The sequence below is a fragment of the Camelus ferus genome, chromosome 5 (genome assembly GCF_009834535.1).
Source record: "Camelus ferus isolate YT-003-E chromosome 5, BCGSAC_Cfer_1.0, whole genome shotgun sequence".
NCBI lineage: Eukaryota > Metazoa > Chordata > Mammalia > Artiodactyla > Camelidae > Camelus > Camelus ferus.
The window spans coordinates 57,152,322-57,180,265 of NC_045700.1; positions in this window are offsets into that span (position 1 = coordinate 57,152,322).

Consider the following 27,944-nt stretch of genomic DNA (forward strand, 5'->3'; position numbering starts at 1 on the left):
CAATATTACAGTAGTTATGAAAATAGGAAAAGTGCTGTGAGCTGTGGCCTCAGGGAACACTGTAAACCAGAAGAGAGAGCGGTGGTGGGCTAAAGTGTCCTAATTCAGATGCATGTAGTTGTAAGGCTTTGGTTAGAGTGGACCATAATAATCATTACTACATGTAATTATACAACATGACTTCTATGGGAAGAGAGTTTTGTCAGATTTTGTAAATTTTTGATGTATTTTAGACTGATTCTTCATCTTCAGCATTTTACTCAGTAAAATTTACTGTATAAAGTATCCCTGAGATGAAATAAGTATTTGCTCAGCAAAATTGTATCCTTACACTCTAGCCTAGAGAAGTCATTCAGGGAAGCTGAGCAGTTCTGTAACTTTCCAGTGTTTAAATTATTATTGAATGGCAAGGAAGAAAAGTCACTTGAAGAATAAACTTGGCCCTTCTTGGTCCTTTCTGATCTCAATTAATCCTTCAAGAAGAGTTTTAGTTTTACTTCAGGGCTCATGTCTAGAATTTTAAGGTTATGGTTTCATTCTAAGATACATGAAACTTGTAAAAAAGTATTGTTTAATTCAGGGTTAGGATGAACAATTCTGTCAGCTAGATAGCTATCTGCGAAGTCTTCAGTGGAATCCTAAAGAAAGTAGTGAAAATAATTGATCATCTTCATAATAATTTGAAATTGTTAGAGCTGAAGGTTTAAAAAGGTCTACAAATTTATAGATTAAAAATGAAATCATAGGAAGGCCATAAATAAAAATTATCAGAAAACTAGCTACTGTCTGAGGCAGAACCAATATTCAGTTGAGTCTCCTTACCACAGCAACTATCACATATAATTACCTTCATTTAACACACAAGAGGCCTGAAACCTCTGAAAAGTGAGAGAATATGACAGAGACAGAGTTAATTAAGGGAAAACTCAGAGTTTGAATTCATCCTCCTTTTAAAACCCCACTCTTTCTGACCCCACTCTTTCTGATACACCATGCTGTCTCTCAAAGGCAATAAGTAAAACGAGAAAACATTGTTCCTTATCCCCTTGATATACTGAGAGTGACTGTTGTTTAATAAGTAGGAAAAAGCCAAAACAAATATTAACAAAGATTTCTTTCCTTTTCTTTCTGTGTTTTGTCAGCTGATGTAAAGTTTTGATGTTAAAACTAAAAATGAAGTTTCCATTAAATAGAAAACTCCTCAGCAGAGAACCAAATGTACTTCAAGGGAATCTCATTTATTTATTTTTCTCTAATAGGGCGCACTAACTCAAAATATAGTCTTCATTTTTTCTTGTTTTTTTTTTTCTTTTCCCTGCCAAACATCGATGGGGTGAAGTTAAAAGAACAAAACAAAACAAAAAAACAAACAAACAGAAAAAAACCCAAACAACTGCTTTTTAAAAGCTGCAAGCCATGGAAGATGTGAAAGCCTGAATTTACCTTTCAGGTAAAGTTTACTACTGGGCAGCTCTCCTGCATCGCTTGGGTTAAACAAACATTGAAAGACAAAGCCATTGCTTGTGGGGAAAGTCTGAAGTAACTCAAATGCATACATATTTTAGCCTGAAAAGCTAAGAGTTCTGGTGACAACAGAGCTTGTTGGGTGTATACTTTACCCAATGTAACAGCTCTTTAGTGTTGTTGCTTCTTTGTGAAAATATTTCCTTTCTTTGTATGGTTTTAATTTTTTTGTATGTGTGTGGAGATGTGGATGCCATTTTTGTTCAGCCTGAGGGATAGGCTAAAACTGGCCCTAGCTAAAATGGCTGAGGTTTTTATAGAATTTTTTATAAAACAACTCTTATGCAATGTGAGTAAACAGGTTATACTGCCCCTAGTAGCCTGCTTATGTAAATTACTTAGATAAAGTCTTTACAGTGTATTGCTAAAGCCATGCTGTGGCTAATATGTCGAAGGGACAGCCTCTCTGCTGGCCAACACTTTAAGACATAAACAGAAAAGTGGTCATAAAATCAACTACAGAAGGCGGAAGATTATGGCATTTCTCAGAGCAGCTGGTGACAAGCTGTCCCTCCATCCCTGACTGAGATGTTAGACCACCGTCTTTCCAAGCAGTTTTTATCTTCCAGATGGATACTTAATAAATGTTAGAGATACCCTTATTCTAGGGGTTTGGACAAATAGCTTGTATTAAAGGCAAGTCCTTAAGTTTGAACTCAGACACTGCACTGCTGGCTAGCCACAGTTTCTAAATATGCCCAGACTTAAGCACTCTCTTGGAAAATCTTATTAACTGAGGCAACCAGTGGCTAACAATGAAGAGGAGCTGAGACAGAAGTCTCTGGAAAGGTCCAGCAGGCATCATCATGGTTTAAGACAGACTGTAAAAGTGGATTTGGTCTGGGCTTGGCAGTTCTCAACGTGTACAGGACTACCAATGCCCTTGCTCATAGTATTATTTAAAACCAAATTATCTATATGTACTGATGTTGGATTATCATGTTCAGATATAAATTTCCTATTGGATAAAAGGGTGAAGCCATTCCCAATGACTTCTGGGTTTTTTTCTGAAAGCAGACCTTGCCACTGTTAAATAATCTGTAAAGTGACTCACCTTAAATTGGGGATATAAAGAATGAGGAGCACAGCGGCATCACTTTGATTTTAACTGGTTTCTTTTACTGGCCCTCATTTAGAAAAAGTAAAAATTTCTGGAGCCCCTTTTCCTGAATGCAGACACACTATCATTTTCTGGGTTGTTCCTTTCCCCTTCGTCTCCCCCTGCCCGGTGCTCATTTCTATCTAAACTACCTAACCATGGAGGACCTGAGGATGACTCATTAAAGAAATCTGAAGAAGAGAAAGGAAAAAAAAAAAAAAAGAAAGACATAGGGTAATAGCAGATGTTTTCAGGCTAGGGTTTAAATTCTAGAGTTTCTAATTATTACCTATATGACTTCTAATAAGTTATCTAATCTTTGTGTAAGGAAAAATTTAACACTTTTCAATTAGCAGAAAAGATTATTGTATATCTTTCACAGGAATGCTGGAGCTTCTGGAAATTACCTGAGCCTGTAGGGATATGCACTTTTCTCACTGACTAGTCTATTTTACAACTCTGTAACAATAAAAGTTCACTTGTAGAACACTGACAGTAGTACAGATAATTCTTGTTTATAAACATGCAAATAAATTGGGTCTAGTAGACAGCCAATTGATTTCTGTCTCCTACTGTCAAAAAAAGTCAGCTTTCAATCCACTTTAAAATTCATGTCACCAGTCCTCCACTCCATATAAATTTGTCGGTTTGGGGGCTTCTGTCTTGTTCCTTTGTTTAATTAATAAGGTAAATAAACATTGACACATGTTTACTTTATATTTGTATGAGAATCATGGTTTTAACACTGTTCAAAAATTTTCTTTAAAAAAAATAAGTCCTAGTTTGCAAATTTGGGCAATGAGTTGTTGAGAGGGGTAGTTAAGACACTCTGAGTTAAAAATGCCTAACACAGCATCTGATTCTAAATAGAAATATGGGGTGGTGGCTGGAGAGGAGTATGGGGTTAAGTGGAGTAGTTTATTCTTAAATAATATGAGAGGGAAAATTAGTTTATCAGAATTTGATAAATGGTGGGAGGGGAAGGAAGCTAGAGCGTTGGGCAAAATGGAAGTTTTGATAGGACAGTTCCTCTTTTATGAATGGATAATGGAGGAAAGGATGAATACAGTATAGGTGTGCAGGTGCGCTTGTAGATTTGGTAGCCAGAGGTGAGGGGGTTGCTACCTGACAAGTTCAGCTTCTAAGGAGGAAGTGATGAGGGGGGTAGTTTGGGGAGTGGGAAAGTTGAACGATCATGGTGCAGAGGTAGGGGTCATGCTGGCTAAGCAAGTGTAACAGAATCACCAGACTGGGCTTAGGGCTCAAGGTGGGGCTGATCATAAATCAATTTTATCGATACCACGTGGTTTAGTCATTATTTACATCAGTTTGGTTACAGGCATGGTGAGTATGATGCAAGGGCACATAGAAATTTAGAAACCGAACTGAAGAAGATAAATTCAAATGAGGACTCATGAAATATAAACTGCGTAGGAAGAATTTAGCTTCTTCCCTTCAGTGCTTTCTCTAAGCTTTAGCGGCTTAAAGGATAGGGAGAAAGGAGGAATCAACATGATCATAGGTCAAAGAATTTCTTACATAACTTCTCAACAGCATATTTTTTTTCTCAAAGTCTTAATTTGTTGATTTTGCTATGTGTCAGCCGAGAGGGGCTGAAGAGGGATTCGAGGGGGTGAGCTGCCCAACCGGAAAAATGTGCGAGGAGCCGCCATGGAGCGAAACAGCACTTTATTCTAGCACAATAAGATTTTGCGCACCCGCGTGGCACACTTGTCCTGCTTTTATCTGTCCTGCCCACACATGTGCATTGTTCATTTCTTTGTTCATACTACTTACATAATGCTGCTAGCGCATGCGTACCTTTACTTCTTACCAGGTGTAAGCTATTGTGAACTTTGGCCTGGGCCCCATGGCCTATTCACTTAAGGCTGGCCCCCATGGCCTGCTCACTTAAGGCTGCCGATGCTATGGTTTTTCACCAATTCCTTTACTCTCAAAGTTGAGCATTTTACTGTATTCTCTTGGTTTTTCTCTCTCTGTTCAACTTTCCTCTCTCTTTGAATATATATACATAGGAGTAGATGCATTTATGTGTGTTCAGTAACACACATATATACATATAGTACATGCATTGAAGAAAGTTAAACTAGGGTCATATTATTTTGTAATCATACATCATGAACATTTTTCCATGTCATTGTTTTTCTACATTATCATTTTAAACAACTGTGTAATATTCTATAATAAAGATTGTCATACCTTAATCAATCAGTACCTTCTAATTGAACATTTCCTCAAATTTGTACTATCACATGTAACATTGCAATGAAAATTGCATATTGCTACAAAGCTTTAAATATTTCTTAAGGAGTGCATTTTATAGCTACTGTATAAGTAGCTTAAGATGAGCTGGTAATCATCTTTATAATTCTTAATAAGGAAATGTATGCAATAAAAAGTTAAACACTTCAGTACACTACTCTGTGTAAATTAAGAATGGAAACTAAGAAAATAGACCAACTTCTGTTTGGGGTTGGTCCATATTAGAGCTGTGTATGATAACTCTTCATGCTAAGGAATGATACAATGTCAGCCGAGGGGAGCTAAAGAGGGATTCGAGGAAGTGAGCTGCCCAACTGGAAAAACGCACGAGGAGCCGCCATGCCACGAAACAGACTGTGCGAGGAGCCGACATGGAGCGAAAACAGCACTTTATTATAGTACAACAAGATGGTACGGCCCCGGCGTGGCGCACTTGTCCTTTTTATATATTCTGCCCATGCATGCGTATTGTTCATATTAACGCTTACTCATGCTACTAGTGCATGGGTACATTTACTCCTTATCAGGTTCAAGTTATTGTGAACTTTGGCCTGGGCGCCATGGCCTACTCACTTGAGGCTGCCGACATACAATTTCTTTTATTGCTTATTAAACATATAATACTGTGTTTAAGACACATAAAATGGAATAGTTTCTTTTATGTTGTTAAGTATAACCTTTGATGGTATAGGCATAGTTCTAGCTGATTCTACTCTGGTACCTAAAGAAATTCAGTTGTGTGCTTTTAAAATAATTTTTTAAAATTAAAAAATTATAAATACATACTTATTATAACTCAAGTTTGAGTTTGTGTTAAAACTCAACTATGAATCAGATTAACTTTGTGTTACTTTCCTCATGTAGGTCTAGCTTTATTTTTTCTTATTTATCCTCATTCATCTGATTATTTAGCTTCCAACATCTTGTTTAATTTCTTATTTCTGTTACTCCTTGTTTTCTTTGTCTTTATAAGTTGATGATATTTAAAAAAATTCTTATACCTTATCTTTATTGGGGTTTTTGGTGGGGAGTGGGCATGTGTTCATTCTCCTATGTCTAATGAGAATTTTCTTTCATTTTTAAAATTATTGTTTCTCTCCTTTCCACTTTTGCTTCTTCCCGAAAAGGATAGCTCTAAGATCTGGCTTCCAATACTCTTTTTCAGTTTTTCTGTTTACTTTCTCAGTTTTGTGATGTTTCTGTGTTTAATTTGCTTCCATCAGTACTTTAGTTTTACATTGTATCCACCCCATTTCCTACTTAGTCTGTTTACTTTTAAAATTCAGAAATCACAATTTTGGTTTCTGAAAGTCATTCTTGCCTGTAAGGTAATTTCCTTAAAACTTCTCATTACTTTTTATTTTAAAGTCTTGTTTTCCTTTTTTCTTTCTTTCCTTCCTTCCTCTTTCTTCCATCACCACCCTACTCTTCTCTCTTCCAATACACATAATAGGAGGCACCTGCTTGAAGGAAGAGGCCACCACTGAGGATCTTAAACAGCAAGCTGATTTAACTGCTTGCTAATCATGAGGGAGCTGTGCTTGCAGGACAGTCTCTTTGAACAAATCATAGAGGCGTACACACTGGTTTGAAGCTGTTATTAATCACTTGGATCAATGGTTACTTGTTCCTACAGCCAAAGAACAGTCAGTCTTCTCCTAGGAAAATAGAAATGTTTTATTCTCACTCTTCAGTCAGTGTATATTTCTTCCACACCCATATAGGCCAGATTGGTGGACTAGAGAGTAGTAAAAAATAAAGTAGGGGTAGGCAGGCAAGCTGAGGCATTTCTGTTGAAGCAAGGGCCAGATCTTCTTGGTTCTTAATTTTTTTCAGTGCACATGGTGAGATGCAATTCTTTCCTCAACTCTTATATTATTCCTTAGTCAATAATGTCACTTAAAAATTCTCTGGCTGCAGTGATTTCCTTATGTATTTTAATATTGTGAACATTTTCCCCAAATAGTTAAATGTTTTTCCAAAGCATGATTTTTTAATGGCTGCAGAGTTGGAAAATACTTGAGTGCTGATTTGTAACCATGGGTCTGAGAGGAATTGTGCCAGTGTGTCATCATTATTTATTAACAACATGGAAACTGATGGTTTGCATCTGGTCTCGACGAGACCCCTGTAAGGCTCTGTTGTTATAGCTGGTTATGTAGCAAGAATATGCCTACATGATCAGCAGAATATATGGAACCTGGGATGAAACACCTTTTTGGGCTCCCTGGTTTGGAGGGGCTCCATGCACATTTTGGTGATACCTGATCTGAGAGTAAAAAGACATCTGCTATAATCCTTACAGAGGAAGGACAAATGGAACCCCTGCTTGGCCTGCCTGGATAGCTTGCTCTATGATAGTCTTTGGCTGTGATCCATATCCTTGCTTTATGCTGTTGTAATAACGTGCTCTTTTCTTGCAGATTTGTAAGCATTGCCATTTTGGGTCCTAAGAGTCTTCTTCAGCAATCAACTCTTCTTTAACTGCCCCTCTTGGAATTCTAAGTGATGGTATTGGCCACATGCTGTACACTTCAGGTAGTGCTCTCCTCTGAATATGCCTCAAACCTAAGAGAGGTTTTCGCAAAGACTTTATAAAGTTCAGCAGAAGAATAATCCCCAAGTTCACATCCAAATTAATACAAAAACTACCTATGTCTGTAAAGGGGTGGGTACAAAAACTTTATAGGGAAAGAATAAAATAAACTTATTTATTGACAATATTTTTATCCTTATTCAGAGGCATTCTGTATCTTAAAATATCTAAAAGTATGTGTTAAAATTTCTATTTCAGTTAAGCTTTGGCTGTGTATGGTGGTCATAGAAATATGCCATTCAGATCTCCTACATGAGAAGCTGCTGTGGGAGCATAATTGGTTGACAGTTTTGAGCTACAGCTCCCATGAATCTGAGGCCATGCTAGCCTCAGACTGCTCCAAGCCAGTGACTGAACATGGCAGGGTATTAGTAAGAACACATTTCTGCCTGATACAGAACATATCAAAGGTTCCTTTAATGTTCACAGAACATATCAAAATTTGATTAAATTTTGAGCCATAATACAAATCTCAATAGAATGAGCAAATTAATAAATAGTAAAGCACAATTCTTTGACCTTATTACAGTAACATTAAAATTAACAATAGATTTAGAAAAAGCCCAGAAAATACATAATAAAAACATTCTATCAAAACGGTAAAAATATCTGAAACTTAAAAATTAAGAAAAATGATATATTATGATCCATAGACCTCATAAGATCAACTGAAATAAGTTAAAGACTGAAGTTTGTCTCTCCTCCAAAATCACAGCATAATTAGATTACAAAACAAGAAGTAATGAAAATAAATGACTCAACTGAAGAATATTTAAAAAGACAATAAAATGAGTGCAAAAGAGAACTGATAAAAATGAAGAAGAAAAATTAGAAGAAAAGAATACAAATAATAAGTATATTAAAGAGCTGTTTGAAAAACAAATAATAGATGAATTGTTAGTTAACCTAATAAAATAAAATAAATGAAAAAAGAGATTCAGTGGGGGAAACATAACTTCATATGAGCATTTCTCATGTTTCTTCCACCCTGAAGATTAATCTATTTGTTCCTTCAGAACATCTGGAGATGGCTTAGCTGACTGCATGTGAGCTTTGGGCCATGGGAGAGGTCCGACAGGTAGAGCCAGTCTGAGGCTTGGGCTAAGACCAACATGGACCCCAAAACATATTGGTTTGCCCCAAATATTCTGAGAAGCTGAAACAGTGAGAGAAAACTTCTATGCTTGAGATTAAAAAACAGCCATACAGAGAAATATAACTGTTGGAGATAAAAGAAAACAATTTGAGTAGCAAACAAAAAAAGCATTAGTAAAATTCAAATACAGTAGAAAAAAAGATGCCCTAGAACTTTTTTTAAAGCAGTTTTTTGAAGCAACTTATTCTGTAGATGAATTGAAGAACATTATGATTCAAAAATTCTCAACAAAATTCTAGCAAACCAAGTTCAGCGGCACTTAAAAGGGTCATACACTACAATCAAGTGGTATTCATCCTCGAGTTGCAAAGATGGTTCAATATACACAAATTAATAAATGTGATAAATCACATTAATAGAATGAAAGATAAAGATCATATGATTATCTCAGTAAACACAAAAAAAGAACTTGGCAAAATTCAACACCCATTCATGATAAAAACCTTCAATAAATTAGGTATAGAAGGAATATAACATAATAAAGGTGATATATGACAAGCCTGCAGATAACATCATGCTCAATTGTGAAAGGTTGAAAGCCTTTCCTCTGAGATCAGGAAGAAGATGGGGGTGCCCACTCTCACTACTCCTGTTCAACATAGTATTGGAAGCAGCATAGTATTGAAAACTATCTCTTTTGCAGATGACATGATTTTATATATAGAAAATCCTGGAGACATCACCAAAAAGCTGTTATATCTAATCAACAGATTTTGTAAAATGGCATATACTTATAGATACATACATTGGAACACTGTTCAGTCATAAAAAAGAAAAAAAGAAAATCATTGAATTGAATTAATTCATTAAAAGATAGATTGGCTCAAAAAACAAAACTGACATATGATATTTCAAAGAAAAAAATAAATGGTAAGGGGATGGGCAAAGAGATGACAGGCACACACAGGACAAGTAAATAAAGAATGACTGTATTAATATAACAAAGCATATAATTTATCTATGAAAGCTATAAGTAAGGGTAAAGATGAAGTTCATGATAAATGTAAGAATAAAGCTAGAATACACCTAAATAGTAGCTAAAGATAAAAATCAATACGTTTAGGAATATAAGGATGAGTTTACAGAACATGAATATATTAGGAGAATTTCATTATAGGCTTTTTGAGAATTAGACATGACTACTAGAAAAAAGTAAGCAAGAAAATTTAATTAAATTATTTTTTAGATTTTACAATAAATATGTAAGTTCCCTAAATCCCTAGATATTATAATTTAAAATTTTTCTATGAATTAATTAAATATTAATCATATATTGGCCACAAAAATGCATTTTAAAATATGAAAAGTTTTACTAAGCAATTTTTCTGATCATATTCACATAAAGTTAGAAATGAGTAAAACATTATTGACATATTAACTACCTGAAAATTAATAATTATTTTCCTAAATAATCCATGGATAAAAATGGAAATCAATTGAGAAATTGTAAATGATCTAGGAAACAAGGAAGAAAAGAATGCTTCCTGTAAAAGCCCAGCAGAGAAACCTAATTAGAAACACACAGACACACACACACACCCCCTACTCTCCAAAGAATAGAACAAAGTAGTAAATAAAGGTAAAAGTAGAAATCAATGAAATAAAATACAAAGCAAATAAAGTAGAAAGAGTAGGTCAATCCAATAGATTGTTCTTTGGAGAAGTCAATAAAGTAGATAAATCTCTTAGAAATTCAAAGAAAAAAATGAGATTAATGAGAAAAGGTACCTAGCCACAGTTACCAAAGGGATCTTAAGATAGTACAACATACAACTCTGTGGGAACAAATGATTTGAAAATAATGAAAGTAATTGTTTACTAGCAAGACATAAAGTAACTAAGGAATAAAGAAGAATTGGAAATCTTGAATGAATCAATTAATGCTGACAGGATTGGAAGATTGCTTAATCTACCACTGTAAATGGAATGAGAACCAGATGGTTCTACTAACTTTCAAGGAACAAAGAATTGCAATATTATTTAAACTATTTATAACCCCAGAAAAATCTGGAACCCTCCATAATTTATTTACAATTCAATGTATTTTCAAATACTACTGTGTTAAGTGTGTGAGTTATAGTACAAAAAAAAAAGAAAAAAAGAAAAAAACTATTGACCATTCTCTCTCATGAGTATAAAAGCAGAAAGTCTAAATAAAATATTTATAAATAGCTCTAGCAGTGTATCAAATAATGTATTATGAATAAGAATGTTTATTGAGGACTGCAAGGGTATTTCAATATGAGAGAATTATCGAACTAATTAATTGCACCAAAATTAAGGAAGAAAATTTACATAGTTCTACGAGTTTGCTAAAGAGGCATTTAATAAAATAAACACCTATTCAAAATGTTGAAGATAAGTCAAATAGGAATAATATGAAACAAAAAATTTTAATAGAAACTATTCTGCAAAATCTATAGCAAATAATATCCCATGTGGCAAAACATTAAAATAATTTAAATAACAGGAAGGAACTACAAAGAAACTTTTGATACAGACTTTCTCACTCATAGTTATCTTGGAGATTCTAGCATATTCATTAAGAAAAAAACTGATTGGTACAGACTTTGGCAAGGAAGAGCTGAAACTGTATATATGTGTATGTGTGTGTGTGTGTGTGTGTGTGTGTGTATACACACATATATATATATTTTTTTGCTAATGATAGATTTCATAAGAGCCTCTAGTTAAAAAATAAAGATAAATTAAAATAATTTGGTATGGTGACTGTACATAAAATAAATATACAAAACATAGATTTTTCTCTATATTAGTTATACTTAGAGAAAAACATTTTATTCACATTAGCAAAAACTTAAAAAATATCTATGAATGAATTTAAAAATAATGTCAGGACACATATAAAAATCATAACACTTAAAGTGTAAAGTATGCTTATTCATGCTTAGCATAAATGCAGGAAACATGGACTTACATTAAAATATTGTGCAAATAAAATACCTTCCATGTTTTTACATAGAAAGACAATATTATAAAATACCAATTTCCCATAATTAATTAATTTTTAAAGTTAATTCAATTCTAAATAGAGCTCAGTAAATATTTCTTTTTTAAAGAATCAGTTAAGATAATCTTAAAGCTCATTTGAAAGTACCCAAGTATACATGCAAATATCTAAGAAAAATATGAAAAAATATTTTTAGGATGCAAGAGATTTGATTTTATCAATAAATTAACTACAATGTATCAAAGAAAACCAGAGCCAGACAGTAGTTAAAATGATAAAAACAGATTTTGTTATCCTCATTAATACTTAAGGAAAAATATATTGAGATGTTTATTGACACCTTGTACACAGTGGAAAAAAAAACTAGAAACAAAGTTATTAATGTTCACTAAAAAAGGATATTTGAAAAATAAATTAAGCTGTAATGATCTTAATTTTGTACAGCAATTTAAAAACTGAGTTAAATAGCTGAATATTTGTGTATAATTATATGGGCATGGAGAACAATACAGATATATATGAGATTGTTAATTTGGGTTACTTGCCCATGTGAGGTGTAAGGAAAGGCTGCTATAGGTGAAAGAGAGTAGGAGATGTCAGGAATAAGGAAAGCAAAATGAAAATGAAGAGACTGTACTCCAAAACGTCACATGCATTATATTAGTCCATTCATTGAAGTAAAATTAAAAATGTAAAAGAAAAAACATACTATCTTATTAAAAACAAATAAAAATAAAAACAAACAACCCAATCCAGAAATGTACAGAAGACCTAAATAAGCAATTCTCCAATGAAGACAAACAAATGGCCAATAGGCACATGAAAAAATGCTCAATATTGCTAATTATCAGAGAAATGCAAATCAAAACTACAGAGAGGTATCACCTCATACCAATGAGAATGGCCATTATGGTAAAGTTCACGAATGATAAATGCTGGAGAGGGTGTGGAAAAAAGGGAACCAGCCTACATTGTTGGTGGGAATGTAGTTTGGTGCAGCCATTATGGAAAACAGTATGGAGATTCCTCAAAAAAGCTAAAAATAGACTTACCATATGATCCAGCAATCCCACTCCTGGACATATATCTGGAAGGAACTCTAATTTGAAAAGATACAAGTACCACAATGTTCATAGCAGCACTATATACAATAGCCAAAACATTGACGAAACCTAAATGTCCATCAACAGATGACTGGATAAATAAGTTGTGGTGTATTTATACAATGGAATACTACTCAGCCATTAAAAAAGAATAAAATATTGCCATTTGCAGCAACATGGATGGACCTAGAGATCATCATTCTAAGTGAAGTAAGCCAGAAAAGAAAGAAAAATTCCATATGAAATCCATATGTGGAATCTAAAAAAAAAAAAAAAAAAAAAGAGGACATAAACTCATCTCCAAAAAGAAGCAGATGGACAGAGTAAACAATCTTATGATTATGGGAGGAAAGGGGGGGTGGGAATGGATAAATATGGGAGTTTGAGATTTGCAAATGTTAGCCACTGTATATAAAAATAGATTTAAAAAATTCTGTACAGCACAGGGAACTATATTCAATATCTTGTAATAACCTTTATTGAAAAAGAATATGAAAACGATTATATGTATGTATATGCATGACTGGCACATTGTACTGTATACCAGAAATTAACACATAGTAAGTGACTCTATGTCAATTAAAAAAAGAGAAAGAAAAAGTGCCTCTAGAATGAGGCTTATCCTTAGCCTTACCTTTAAATTTGAGCTAGGGAGCCAGCTGATTGGTGTTGGTATGTCTGAGGTGGGGGTACCACTGAGCCTTGTTTAGGAGATTTGGGAAAACTGCAAACTGGAACCAGTCATTGTTGCTATGGTCAAAAACTATGGCTGTAGTGATGCTGACAGGAACGGGGAGAAAAAAAGAAGAGACATTTTCCATTGTCTCCTCCGACTTTCCGATTCCTCTCCAGGAAACTCTCCTTATTGGCACAGCCCTATAGGGAGCTGGCTGGCTGGCACAGGTGAAATGGGTTTGGCCTATCCTAGCTACAGCATCATGTTGCAGAGAATACAATAGTGGGTTTCAAGCTGAGAGACACTAGTTTATTAACCAGCAGAATAATGTCGATACATTTGAAAATTGAGATGGAAAACATGATATTTTAGAAAAATACAAATTCCAAAAAGGACCCCAGAAGAGAAATAAAAACCCGAAGAGGTCAACTGCCATTAAGAACTAAGTTGTTAAAGACTAACAATTGAACGCAATTTAAAAAATACATATACATCTACAAAGTCACAAACTGTATAAAACCTTCCAAGCACATAAAATTCTGATACTCTTTAAGTTACTCCAAAGAATAGACCTAAGAGGAATTTTCCTCTGCTCCCATCACTCAGCTCAGCCCTGTGCACTGGCTCTGGAGGCATCTGACACTCAGATCCAACCATACTCTCTCCTTTTCACATACCCTCTCCTTTTCACACACCCTTTGTGGCTCCCTATTGCCCTTGAAAGGGTGTCGGCTCCTCAGTTCAGGACCTGCACATTTCCTCCAAGTGACCCTCAAGTTCTAGCTATGTAAAATTATTTGCCAGAACACACAGGATCTTTCCTATTTTTGGCCTTTGCCCGAGCTGTTTTCTTCAAAGACCAGATCCAATGTCTCCACTCCAGAAAGTCTTACCTTACCAAACACATCCTGGCTCCCCCTTTGAGCTCCCTTAGCCCAGGTCCCCCCCTTTCCCCCACAAAGATCTACCCCACTATCCCTTAGCCCAGGTTCCTTCCTCGACCACTCTCAGCAACCAGAATGAGGCTGGGCCCTGAGGGTGTCTGAATGAATCAGTAACTTCCTGCATTGTGAATTCCTACACATCCATTAACAGCCCAAATAAACAGTTCCTGGATCAAAGCAGCTTGCAGAAAGTGTGAATTGTCCGGATTCCAGCCCCAGCCCTGGCCCCACTAGGCACTCACCAAGGTGGTCTGTCAGTTGTGTTCCAACAATACCATCTGCTCATCCTCGGCGTTACACATTCCCCACCAGCAGCACCTGGGCATTGTCCCATGAGTAGGTCTAGATCTGGATTGACCTGGAGAAGCCGTGACAGGGTCAGGTTAGGGCTTGGAGGATGCAAACTCCATGCCCTCACCTGCCCTCCCTCACCCACTCCAGCCCCCACATTCCCATTATCCTTGAATATGGCAGGCTTTGTCCCTCCTCCTGGCCTTGTCTAGCCAGGAACACTCTCCCTTCTCCAAGTGTTTGCTCCAACAGTTCCCTGATCTTAGAAGTCCCTCTTTCAAGCAGCCTCTCCTACCTTTCCAGATCCCAGATCCCACTCTCCCCCAGAATAATTTCTCCCTCCTCAGCAAATTCAAAAATTTTCTTAAAATTTGTCATTACTTCTGGGCAGAAAATTTAAATGTTTATATCTTTTAATCTATGCACACTGGCTTTTTTTGTCCCTCTGGATTTTTTTCCCAAATGTTTACACTTTGATTTTTCTACATTAAATAAATAAACAAATGAATAAATAAATAAATAAATTTTCAAAAAAGAAAATATACTGTTTTAATACCAAACTCTGAGAAATAAAGCAAAAAATAAAAAAAAGAAAGCCAAAGACTAATTTTATTAATGAATGTGAATGTATCTACTACCTTCAAACTACATATTTGAATAATTGGAGTGAATTACCTAGAAAATAAAAAAAACTTTTGTCTATGTTATCTACAGCCAATGTAAACATGTAAGTATTTCTAGTCTGTCTTCTGTGTTTAGACACTGCTATAAACTTTTATTAATAATGGGCTATGCATACTCAGGTTGGATTAATAATGGGCCATGCATACTCAGGTTGGATTGATTAACTGTCATGTATACAATGGTTCTCAATTATGGCTGCACTTTAGCTTCTTTTTGTGGAGCTTTGAAAAATCCTGATCCCCAATCTGCCTACCAGATGAATTAAATCAGAACTTTTCGGAGTGAGGCCTAGGCCTCAGTATCTGAAAAGGTCTATAGGTAAATACAACGTGAAGCCAGGGTTGCAACCACTGGAAAAAAAAAAATCACATAGTAGCAGAATTTTAAATTTTACAAGTTTAGTGACTAGAAGCCTAAGATCAGCAAGTGAACTTGAAATAAATATTTTGCATAATAGTCATCTAATATTTTAACAATTTTAAACTATCTTCTTAGTGCAGGGATCTGTTAATAGCCTGAAAATGGACTGAATCAAACACAGAGGCCACAATCACCACAGAGGCCACAATCACTACGTTGTGAAGTATGTGGCACTTTAACGTATTTTGGTATTGAAATGAAACTTCAACCGTTTCCAAATTTTGAGTTAAATGTGTAAGATGTAATTGTTCTTACATTTTGGTCATTAAATAAATGAGCATTCAAAATATTAATTATTTTTCTCTAATGTTATTCAGATCATTAAGATCACAGACAGTGAATATAATTTTGTTATATGTGATTGTTAATTTTATGTCTCAACTTGGTTAGGCCACAGAACCTGGTCACACACCAGTCTAGATGTTACTGTGAAGGTTTTTTTTTTTTAAGGTGAGATTAACATTTAAATTGGTAGACTTTGAGTAAATCAGATTACCCTCCATAATATGGGTGGGCCTCATCCAATTAGTTTAAAGGCCTTGGGGGAAGAAAGACGGTGCCTTGAGTAAGAGGGAATTCTGCCTTCAGGCTGCTTTAGACATGAGCTGCAACACCAGCTTTTCTGGATTCCCAGCCTGACAGCCTGCCCTGCAGATTTTGGACTTTTCAGCCTTCACAATCCTGTAAGCCAATTGCTTTAGGATAAATCTCTCTCTCTCTTTCTCTTCTGTATTGTATATGAATTCTATTGGTCATATTTCTCTGGAGAACTCTGATTAATAAACTATATTTAAGCGGGAGGCAATTAAGGGACACTAAAAATAATTTTATTCTCATTCTCAACCCAACTTCCACCCCTCATGTTTTCCAATTAACTACAAGTTAAAAATTTTAGACATTTTTTTCCTCCTGTCAAAAGTATGAGTTCATGGTGTCCCCAACTCAGGATATTTGTTGTTTTGGGGGACATATTGGGTCAGTTCCCAAGGTATCTGTTGTGCCCTCAAGTTTAGCTCCTGATTTTAGCCAATTTGTGGCTGTCAATTTTTTCCCCCTAGAGGGGAATTTTCAAGATTTGGCATAAATATTCTGATCCATTTTAGGAAGAGAATAGGAGTCAGGAATTGTTTTGCTTTTTAAAAATTTGTGTTTATTTTTATATTTTCTTGTTTTGTACTCAAAAAGCCTCCAGTTATTCACCAGTGTTTAGTCTTATAAGGAATGCGAAAGTATTCCAGTAACAAAGGTAATTACACTTTTGTTTACATGAGACAGTAAAATGAATGAAGCAATTTACAGAAGGCCATGAAGTGGGGAAGTGAATATACTTTGAATTCAAACTGTTTTCTAACTTTGGGATCTTCTAAATGGAAGTTTTAGTGCCTTTGATCAATCCCCTTACCAATTAGTTCCATTTTTCAGTCCAGTTTGTCATCTCTCAAGGAGCATTTCTCAAAATGGTTGCACCATACTTTCTTTTATGTCTTAGTTTGGGCAGCTATAACAGAGTACCACAGACTGGGTGGCTTATAAATGACAGAAATTTATTTCTCAGAGTGCTGGAGGCTGGAAGTCCAAGATGAGTGTTCCAGCGTGGCTGAGTTCTGGTGAGGGCCCACTTCCCGGCTCACAGACAGTTGTCTATTTGCTGGGTCTTCACATGTCAGAAGGGGCAAGGGCTTTCTCTGCGTTCACTTTTATAAGGGCACTAATCCCATTCACGAGGCTTTCACCCTCATAACCTAAACACTTCCCTGAGGCCTATCTCCTAGTTCCAACACATTAGGGGTTAGGATTTCAACACATGAATTTTAGGGGACACAAATATTCAGCCTATAACACTCACTCTCTTCTGAGCACTATGAAAATCTTACAAATCTACAAAACCTTACAAATCTACTTCATCCCACCCACTTCTTTTGGGGGATGTGCCCCACAAGTTGAGAATCTTCTTAGTTGGTAGAGAGAGAAGGAAGATTAGATCAAGATAAATCTGGGAATTTTTTTCAACTTTTATTTCCTGTAGTTTGTATTAAGGAAAGAAAAGGAATCTTCTTCATCAGATGGACACATTTGGGGAGTTTCCATCACTTCCTAAAGACTGACACCTATAATGTTTAAAGATTTAGAAGAAAGACTTTAAAAAAATTTTCCCTTAGCCTAGGATAGAAGACAATGATTCTTTCAGCTTAAGATATAAAATATTTGCTGGCAGTATATTGATCTTTGCTGCATAAAGATAACACGCTAAGGCCAGTCCACAGAGTGGTTTTGTCTCCTCTTCTCCATCCTTAGGATATGAAGGTTTCCCTATCCTCCTTATCCTGTCCCTTATTCAGCTGCAGTACCTGGCAAATGAGAAAAGTCCACAGAACACTCCATGGAGCCCTTGTATTAGAGGAGGCATATTACTGAGAGTGCCTAATGGAACTCAGAACTGGGGAGGGCAGTGGGGAGGAAAGATCCAGGAAGACAACTCTGCAGAGAGATATGGTTGGGAGATCTGTTCCTAGGGTCCTGAACCACCTTGCGGGGGATGGGGGGGTTGGTGGGTGTTGTTAACCATGCAAGTTCCTAAGCTTCCTAAAGCTGAGTTTCTGAGGAGGTTTAGAAATCTGCATTCTATGCAGGTGTATTTAAGAAATATTTCTCAAGGGTTAAAGTAGGATAAAACTCAGCATAAGTCAAGTAAATGAGATAAATCACTCCTGACTCTGCCCTTCTGAAGATTCTGACTTGAAGTCAAAGTCAGATTGAACATTTTTCTGGTTCCATTTATGTGCATGATTAGCTACAAAAGCCTGTTTACATGTGTGTGTGTGTGTGTGTGTGTATTAAATAACCCTCTCTTCTGTGCTACATGGAGAGCTAGGAACATAACTTCTAGTTAGATAAGAAGTTGAATCTTGATACCCTGAAAGCCAAAGGACACTACATATATTTAACATTATTTGTTGATTTTATTTTCTCAAATGCTATATTATAATCTTACTTTCCTCATTTAAATATTCCTAGGCATGGTGGGGAGTGGATGAGGCAGATGTTTCTAATTTTTCCTCAACAAATTGTTTGCATTCTGTGCTTCCCAATTTTAATGCTAAAGCTGACCTTGTTTTGCAAATAAAATAATCAGGTACAGTAGGTGGTCCACTCAAAGGCTTCTGTGAGACCGTATGTATAATCATGAAGATCATATCTAAAATCACTTCCTTAGAAGTGTTTTAAGTTTTTTCCAGTAACAGCAATCTGTGAAACACAAGATCCACATGTAATTTTATCTCTAAAGCAGAGTTTCTCAGCCTGGGCACTATTGACATTTTTGGCTCTTGGGCTGGTTAAGTTTTTATTGTGGAGGGCTGTCTTGTGCATTTCAGGATGTTCAGCAGCATCCCTGGCCTCTCCTTATTAGATACCAGTAAGCACCACCCACTTCCTACTCAAGTGTAGGGGAAAATGAAACCTGGTTGAGAAACAGAGTTCAACCCAGCTGGCACTGAGCCGTCTATAGTCATAAACCCATGCAAACTGTGTGAGTTTCTCTCTCAAATGAGTCCTTGAAAGACGGAAAAAAAAAACCAAACTGGCGAACTACTGTTAATGAAGTTAAAGTCATGTTTATGAGATCTATCTGAGCAGGTCATTATTCTCCATGTCTGTAATTATAATCTAGCTCATTCTGCTTTATTGTGAGTAATTACCAAAGGTCAAGGAGCTGAAGAGAAAAGGAGGAATTCATGTCAATCATCTTAGCTGAGAATGTAACTTAGAGCATGGGTTTCCTCTTTTTCAGCCCCGTCTTTTGTCAAAAACACTAAATCAAATATGTCTTTAAAATCTTAGACACCTTTTCTTTTAATCTAGGTCTTTATGGCCCTTTCTCCTCCTGATAAAAGTTGTTGTGTGCTTTATGCCTTAAAATGACTAAGACCAAAGGTAGAAATTCAGGGTTGCTGTATACAGTCGTGCATGTAATGTATCACACAAATCCAGGAGCAGCTGTTCAAAACACCTCTGATGCTATGCGGTCTGCTGGAGTTGGCAAAACTCTGCTGCAGCCCTGGGACACTGGTCTAAACTGTACTCTCTTCTCTTTTGACACTGCTGAATCTCAATTCAGTGTCTTACTCTTGACTATGCAGAAACATGTTTATTAACACTGAAATGCCCTTTCACATTTTAATGTGTGATTTATTCAATATATCTTGTAGTATTGTGCTCAGTTAAAAAAAAAAACTATTCTCTGGAGATATTTCTTGGTACTTCACAGGAGATTTCACTTCAGCAAGTGCCTGATATGATTTGTGAAGCACTATTGGAGGCACATCTTAGAAATAGGATAATGTGGTTATGGAATCATCTACTTGAAAACCACGTCAGGAAGCCGGCAAAAATTAAACAAGAATAATATATGCAGTGTTCAATTAAATAACTTGCTAACAAAAGGACAGACCATTCAGGGAGGGAAGAATTCTGACAGACATCGTTAGAAAATGATCCTCAGTATTGGTATTTGAATAGAAATTACAGAATGGTTAGAATAATTTTTTAAATGTTTTAGAATATACAAGAATTGGGAGAAGGTAAATAAAAGCCAAGGGAGTGCTATAGTAATAGGAATTTGATGTTTGTTCCCAGCCATTATACCCTATTGTTTTGGCAACAGTACCAATTTTTATTTGGGAAATCTACTTCACATGCCCTTTTCTGTCCTTACGCTTAGTTGGGCTCCTCCATGTCTCAGGAGTGAAGCGTGTGACCCAGCCCTAAAACAATCAGTGCACTGCGTTTTCCTGGCTACGATGAGAGTTTTGAGGTTAGACATGGGATACAGTCAAAACCATCAAAAGGCATTGAGAGTTTTACTAACTTTACAAAAAGCAGAACCTAGATACAAAAACTACAGAGCATGTTCCAGGAACTAGGAAGTGGTTGGTGAAGAGATGAACTTAAGGACCATGATTCACTGTAGATATCAGAAATGTGAAGATGGATCCATTCTCTCCCACACCTGTTCATTGCTCTGACTTATTATGCACTCAGTGCGTGTTTGGCTATAGCACTAATGTTTAAACTGTCAAAAGATAAACTGAAGCATGTTAAGAATTTTAAGTTTATTTGAACAAAAATCAATTCAAATCGGGCAGCACCAAACTAGAAGCTCCACACACAGTAACTCAGGGAGAGAATTTTGTAAAGGTGGAAGCAAAGCAAGGAAATTATTTGATTGGCTATCATTTAAGCATTTGGAAAGGCTGAGTTGGCTGTTTGTGGTGGTTCTTAGGTTTTGATTTTTTAACTTTGAGGCATTAACAGGCTTAGGCTTTGGTTTGCTTACATAGACCACTAAGGAATTAGAACCATCTTTGTCTACTGGCTTATTTAATTTAATTTATTTATATTTATTTAATTTAACTGTGTTTATCAGATGATTATGTGAAAGGTAAATTTTTTTAACAAGAAAAATTTTTTACAATGACATTGAATTTGATTCTCATATGTAAAGCAAAATGAAAAAGTTAAGTACAGCGCAAATGGTTTAATTCAATAATCTTAGCATTAATGAAAAAGGTCATTTGGGCTCATACCTTTTAGTCACAGTAAGAATTGAACATACATATGATTCTTATTGGTTTTTATTTTTGACCGAATGGGTGATTGAAGGGAGTCCAGTGATATCAAAGGTCAGCAAGAGGGCACAAGATGTGAGGTGGAGTAGAATGCATCCAAAGATGAATGCAAGGTATCTCAGAACTTAGATTATTTGACAATATTTCCCATCCAGCTCTGTGGGTGATAAAGTTGGCCATACATATACAGGTCACATGTGACAATATAGGTGACTTATGAACAATAAAAAATTTTGTAAAACTTTAAATTTTTCTGATTGGAATATCACCACAATATTGTGTAATGCCAATGAAATCTATTTATTACATGAGGCCAAACTATGGCTGGTGATGAAAGGGTGTGCTGTAGTGTAACGAGCACATGGATCTGGAATCATAGCTTCCAATCTTGATTTCACTACTGATACACTATCTGACCTCGGTCCCTTATTCCCCAATATGCATGTAAAAATGTGGGTTAAAAAATCCAAGAATTTTTACAAGAAGAAAATATCTGCAAAGTTGCTTAAGAAATGTGAGCTGCACAGAACTGTAATTATTATTATGAATTATTATTTTATGTCAGTAAAATAAAATAAGTGACCGATTAGGACAATGTCTAAATATATTTTCCTATACATTATGTATTGTGACAATTTGATGTATTGATTGCAGAAACAATATTTTTTCATGTGATTTCTCAGCCCCATTAAAAGGAAAATGGCCCATTTGTTTTACATTATCCTTTTATTTCAGAATGGAAACAGCTGTTGCATCACGCAGCCAAAGAATAATGTCATAACTCTGAGTATTACTATTTCAAATAATAGCCATTTAATCATAGAATTTTAATTCTGGAAGGCACTCTTGTTAAACCATTTACAAATGAGGAAACAAAAGATGAAAGAAGATTTAATGACTTGCTATAGATTTCCCAGATGTCCTTGATTTCCAATTTGGTTTTTTTCCATTGTAAAATATAAGTAAATTATGTTCTAGATTCATCGTCCACCAAATTTAAGGATGCATAGGCTTAATTTTAGGGATAGCTAAAGAAAGTGCTCAGAATTTGATGGTATCTCATAGTCACTTTGGATATATATATAACTTTTAGTAGAAATATTTTCAACATTTCACTACCGCAACTCAGGCAATTGTATTATCAATGGTCTATCAATCTGGTACTATGGTTTAAGTGAAATAAACTCAGATTTGGGGTAGCATCTTGTAGATTGCTAGAAGCTAGCAGATTGAATGGACAGAAATTATAGCTGGACAGGCTACATTTCAGAGGATTATGCTTGTGTCATTCAGATCTGATACCAATTTTTAAAAAATATGTATTAAATGTTGAGAAAAGGGAAATATGCTCTGTTGGTGGGAATGCAAACCAGTGCAGCCACTGTGGAAAACGGTATGGAGATTCCTCAGAAAATTAAAAATAAAACTACCGTATGACCTAGCAATTCCACTCCTGGATATTTACACAAAGAAAATGAAAACACAGGTTAGAAAAGACATATGCACCCTTGTGTTTGCCACAGCATTATTTACAATAGCCAAGATGTGGAAGCAGCCTAAATGCTCATCAATAGGTGAATGGATAAAGAAAATATGGTATATGTATACAATGGGATACTACTCAGCCATTAGAAAGAATGAAATCTTACCATTTGTGACAACACAGATAGGCCTAGACGGTATTAAACTAAGTGAAATAAATCAGACAGAGAGAGACATACTGAATGATTTCATATACATGGAATCTAAAAAACAGAACATGTGAACAAACATAACAAGACAGAAACAGAATTATAGATAAAGAACAGAGGGGTGAGGGGAGGAAAAATAAGTGAGGGAGATTAAGAGGTACAAACTTCTGGTTGTAAAATAAATGAGTCGTGGGTATGAAATGTACAGTGAGGGGAATATAGTCATTAACTGTATGATGCCATTGCATGGTGACATATTGTAACTAGACTTATGGTAATCATTTTGAAATGTACAGAAATATCAAAAAACTATCATGTGTAAGAGTAACTAACATGGCATTACAAGTCAATTATACTTCAAAAACAAACACAGAAAAGGAGATCATATTTGTAATTACCAGAGGTAGGGGTTGAGGGGAAGGAATTGAATGAAGGCAATCAAAAGGTACAAACTTCCAGTTATAAAGTTAGGAAGTACTAGGGAAGTAATGTGCAATGATAAATATAAGTAACACGGCTGTATGTTATGTATGAAAGTTGTTAAGAGAGTAAATCCTAAGAGCTCTTATCATAAGGGAAAACATTTTCTATTTAATTGTGTATCTATATGAGATGATGGATGTTCACTAAACTTATTGTGATAATCCTTTCATGATGCATGTAAGTCAAATCATTATGCTGTACACCTTAAACCTATACAGTGCTGCATGTCAATTACATCCCCCAAACTGGAATAAAAAATAAAAAGTATGTATTTACAATGTGAAATCAAATGTTTTATAGTATTGTGTCAATTAGGGTTCTGTTCAGATGTGAGGAATCATGTTAATCAGCTTAAGCAGAAAGTCAGTAAGTTTTCCATTGCTTAAAGATTTTGGGTGAATATTTCCAATACAACCTGAATAGTTGAAAACACAGCAGTATGCAGAAAAGCAAGATCTAAAGGGAACAGAGGAAAAGAAGGAAGAAAATAAGGACAGTGTGAAGGAAAAATAAAAGAAAGATGCAGGAGATGCTGTTGGTATTCCTCCCAGATCCTTTTTATTGATCAGGAAGCCATCCTCCAAGCTCAAGCATTGCACTCACTCTGGAGAGTTGTTCTTCGCTGACCTGATCCTCACTTGCTAAAACTTAAGAAGTTACATGCCTCCCTGTATTTGGGACACCCAATGACTGACTGATACAAGGTACAAAAGCTCAGCCTTCTTGCTTCCAGGTGAGACAACGCTGTCGGAGCAATTTACACTTTACCTGAGGTCACTTGCTTGCTGGCTCTTTCCCCTTCCCATCCCTCTCTCTGTCTCATAAAGGCTTTTCCCTGAGACAACTTTCAAAATAAATCTTATTAGCTTGAATTTCTGTCTCAGGCCTTGCTTCTGGGGAATTCTACTTAAGATACAAGAAGAAAAAGAAATAGAAAAAGAAAAAAAAAACAAACCAAGAACTCAACCCTCCCATTTAGCCTCGAGAGCGTTTTACGATACCATTAACTCCAGGCAAACTGAAACACCTGGTTTTGTCTTTCACTCTAATTTACTAGTGAACCTAGTGTTTTTCCAACCATCTTTTAAGTTTTTCACTGAAAACTCAATGTAAGCACCAACTTGCAGCAAGTACATTAAGTTTAATTCTACTGCCAAATACAGATTTCCCATGAAAATCAGACAAAGGAGAAGGAACTACGGCAGGAACAAACTTGGTTTTGAAGCACGCCGATTTCATTTGTAGGGATTAGTGTTAGAATAAATAAAGGTTGTTTTTACTTTACCCAGTGGATATGAATAAATACAATGAAACTGGTCATTCGAGAAGGTTAAAAAAATTCAATGTTTATCTAGACAAATGGTATTCATGCTGATTAATAAAGGGAAGTCAGAGGGTACATTTTTAACATTCTGAAGCATTATCTTACATTTTAAGGACTTTTACCATGCTTATTCCACCAAACAGACAATATCGTGTGTGTATGTGTGGGCAGTGGTGGTGGTGAGGATGGTGATAGTGGTAGTGGAGAAAGTGCCTAGAAAAATGGCTTAATGCCGAAAACCTGTGAATAGTTAGTTACCAGGCAAGGAGGTCTTACCAGCCAATCAGCTTACTCTAAACCTGAGAGCATGCGTAGATTATCCAGGTGGGCCCAATGTAATCACAAGCGTCCTTAGAAGAAGCAGCAGAAGACAAAACGAAATAGTGTAAGAGTGGTTTTATTTGAGAGGGAATTAAGTGTCCAGGGCACTGCTATCTTTGAAAAATGGAGTGAGCCATGAGCCAAGGAATGCTGGCAGCTTCTAGAATCAGGAAAAAGCTAGAAAATGAATTTTCCCTTAAGACTTCCAAAAGGAAAGACCTGTATCAGACTTCTGATCTACAGAACTGTAAGGTAATAAATTTGTGTTGTTTTAAACCACTAAAATTGTTGTAATTTGTTATAGCAGTAATATGAAACTAATGCAGTATGTATACACATATATTTTAAAATTTAATGTTAGTTTTTTTATTATAAAAATAGTTTAAAAATAGCGCATGGTCATTTCTACAGTAAAAGAAAATATATTTTATATATATATTTAGTAATTTTTCTTCTCTTCTTGTAGCATTAACACCTAGGGTTCATGCATGTCATTCTCTACTTTTGCTATCTTTATACAAATATGATCAAACATATGATCACATAAATGGCTATTCTTAGCATTAATTAAAGTTTGGAAAATACTGGGATTATTCTTGTTTTTTGCAGTTAACTGTAATATGGACCTTATTGCAGGTCAATTGCTTTTAATAAATCCAACACTTTCTTTTCCATAGCTTTGAAATTTTTCGTAGTGTTGTTATGGTATAATTTACTTAATCATTCCTTAGTGATGAATGTTCATGTTTCTAGTTCTTTGTTGTTGCTGTTGCTTTTTTTCTTTGTTGTCGTGGTATACAATGCTATAATTAATATACTTTTGTATGCATACATACATGTGCTTGGACTTTTATATTTATAGGATCAGTTTACAGCAAATGAGAATGGCATTTTGATTTTTTTCAATTTTCCACTTGTAGGCCAAATACATCGTCAGATGTAGATGTTAATTTTATACTTTCCTTCTGTTACATTAGGATATCAGCAACTGCTCTGCAAAAACAAACCAACAACAAAACCCTGACAATGTTTTCTCCTTTTACCCCATTTTACTAAAAAGTATGCTAGAAAGGGAGAATAGTCATTAAAAAAAGGGCAGCAAGTTGGGGGGATAAAAAGGCAATCTGTATCTTCTGAAACGATTGCCTGAGAATACAGCTTTGTCAGTCTCTAGAAAATACACGTCAGCAGTTTGTTACTTCAGTTCCTCACAGGGTCCAGTTCTAAGACATGCTGATACCTCAGCGGAAGTGAGGAGTAATGGAGTACAAAGTTTAGGGGAAGTTTACCAGAAAATAGGGCTGCCCCAATAGAAAAGCTGTTAAAAAATTTACAGTATCCAAACTGCAAATTTAACAGGCTGTGATTTGGGGAGTAAGATACGGTGTCTGTAGCTTCTACAAAACTTGTAAGGGTAAATAACACCTACTAATGGTATAATGGTGAAATAACATTTTGCAGTTAGAAACTGATTTTAACTTTTGCTGTCATTTTTCGTTTAAATTTCTTTTATCCCACAGTAATTCCCCTGGACCTGGATGAGATCTTTGGTAGGCCAGAGGGAGGAGCAGAAGGCAGGATAGCTGTTACATGAGCTCAGGTAGCATCTGATGTTGATTTCCTCTGCCTTAGCTGTTGCTTGAAAGTGATTCTTCCCTGGGTGTCCAGTGAACTACTCAGTGGTTTTGGCCCTCTCCACATGGGTAGTCATTTTCCTTCCTCTGTCCAGTTGTGATTCCCACACAACTTCTGTACCTGGCTCTATACCTTCAGCCTCCCTGGATGAGGTCATCTTGACCTTCATAGAAAGCCCTCTTGGACATGATTCACAAACTGTCCCTCAGGTGACCCATGCCTTGTCCCTGAAACCTGGTCCCTTGACCCACTGTGAGATGGTCAGTGGCTTCCCTCCCAGCCCTCTACTGTGCCGCCACAGGCTGTTCTGGCCAGCTTCCTGCCCCTTATAAAGTCAGGCTTGAGTTGGAAACTAGACTGCGTGCCCTCCAACTCCATTTCTGAGGAGTTTGATATAATCTCCTGGTCTCCTTAAAGCTCTGTTCACTCAATCTGGGACCAGGGGCAAACTTCTCATGGGCCCCCACATGCCTCCTCCGGCTCACTATCAGTGGTCTCCAAAGAAATCCTCTTCCTGTTTCCTGATGTGTAATGTGCCTCTCCCACTTGCTTTAAAAGCCAGAGATGAGTGAAATCTAAGGTTAGTTAAAATTGATTGACAGACAGCTCTTTTGCAGTCCTGCTTAGGTGGTCTCGTATTTCGCGTGGGAATGTTAAAGTGTTGACGACTACTGTCCTGGACATTAGTAGAAACTGAGATAGAAACAGTCCCATTCAGTATCCTATTACTATGCTCAAACTTGAAGATCCTGGAGAGTGCACAGCCAGTGCTGGAGAGAACAAGAACCAGGCCCTGGAGGTGGTGTGGCTGGCGGGAATAAAGCAAAATATTGGAATATCAGTTAACTAGGCTGACATTCAAAGCAGGATTCCAGTTTCAAAAAGGTTGTACGGTCAGAATTCAGAGCAAAAACTAGTTCTAAGTCCTGGGCAAACAGCGGATCTGGGAGGGGAAATCTGCAGGCTGGTATCCAGGCTGCTTATAGCACATACTCCCTACTGATTGTTAACATATTATGTGTGTTTCTACTGCTTCAAGCCCTATATGAACTGGTTGCTCTCAGGTATTAATGAAATATGTGCTGAACACCTTGATTTTGCCCAGTGCTGTACTAG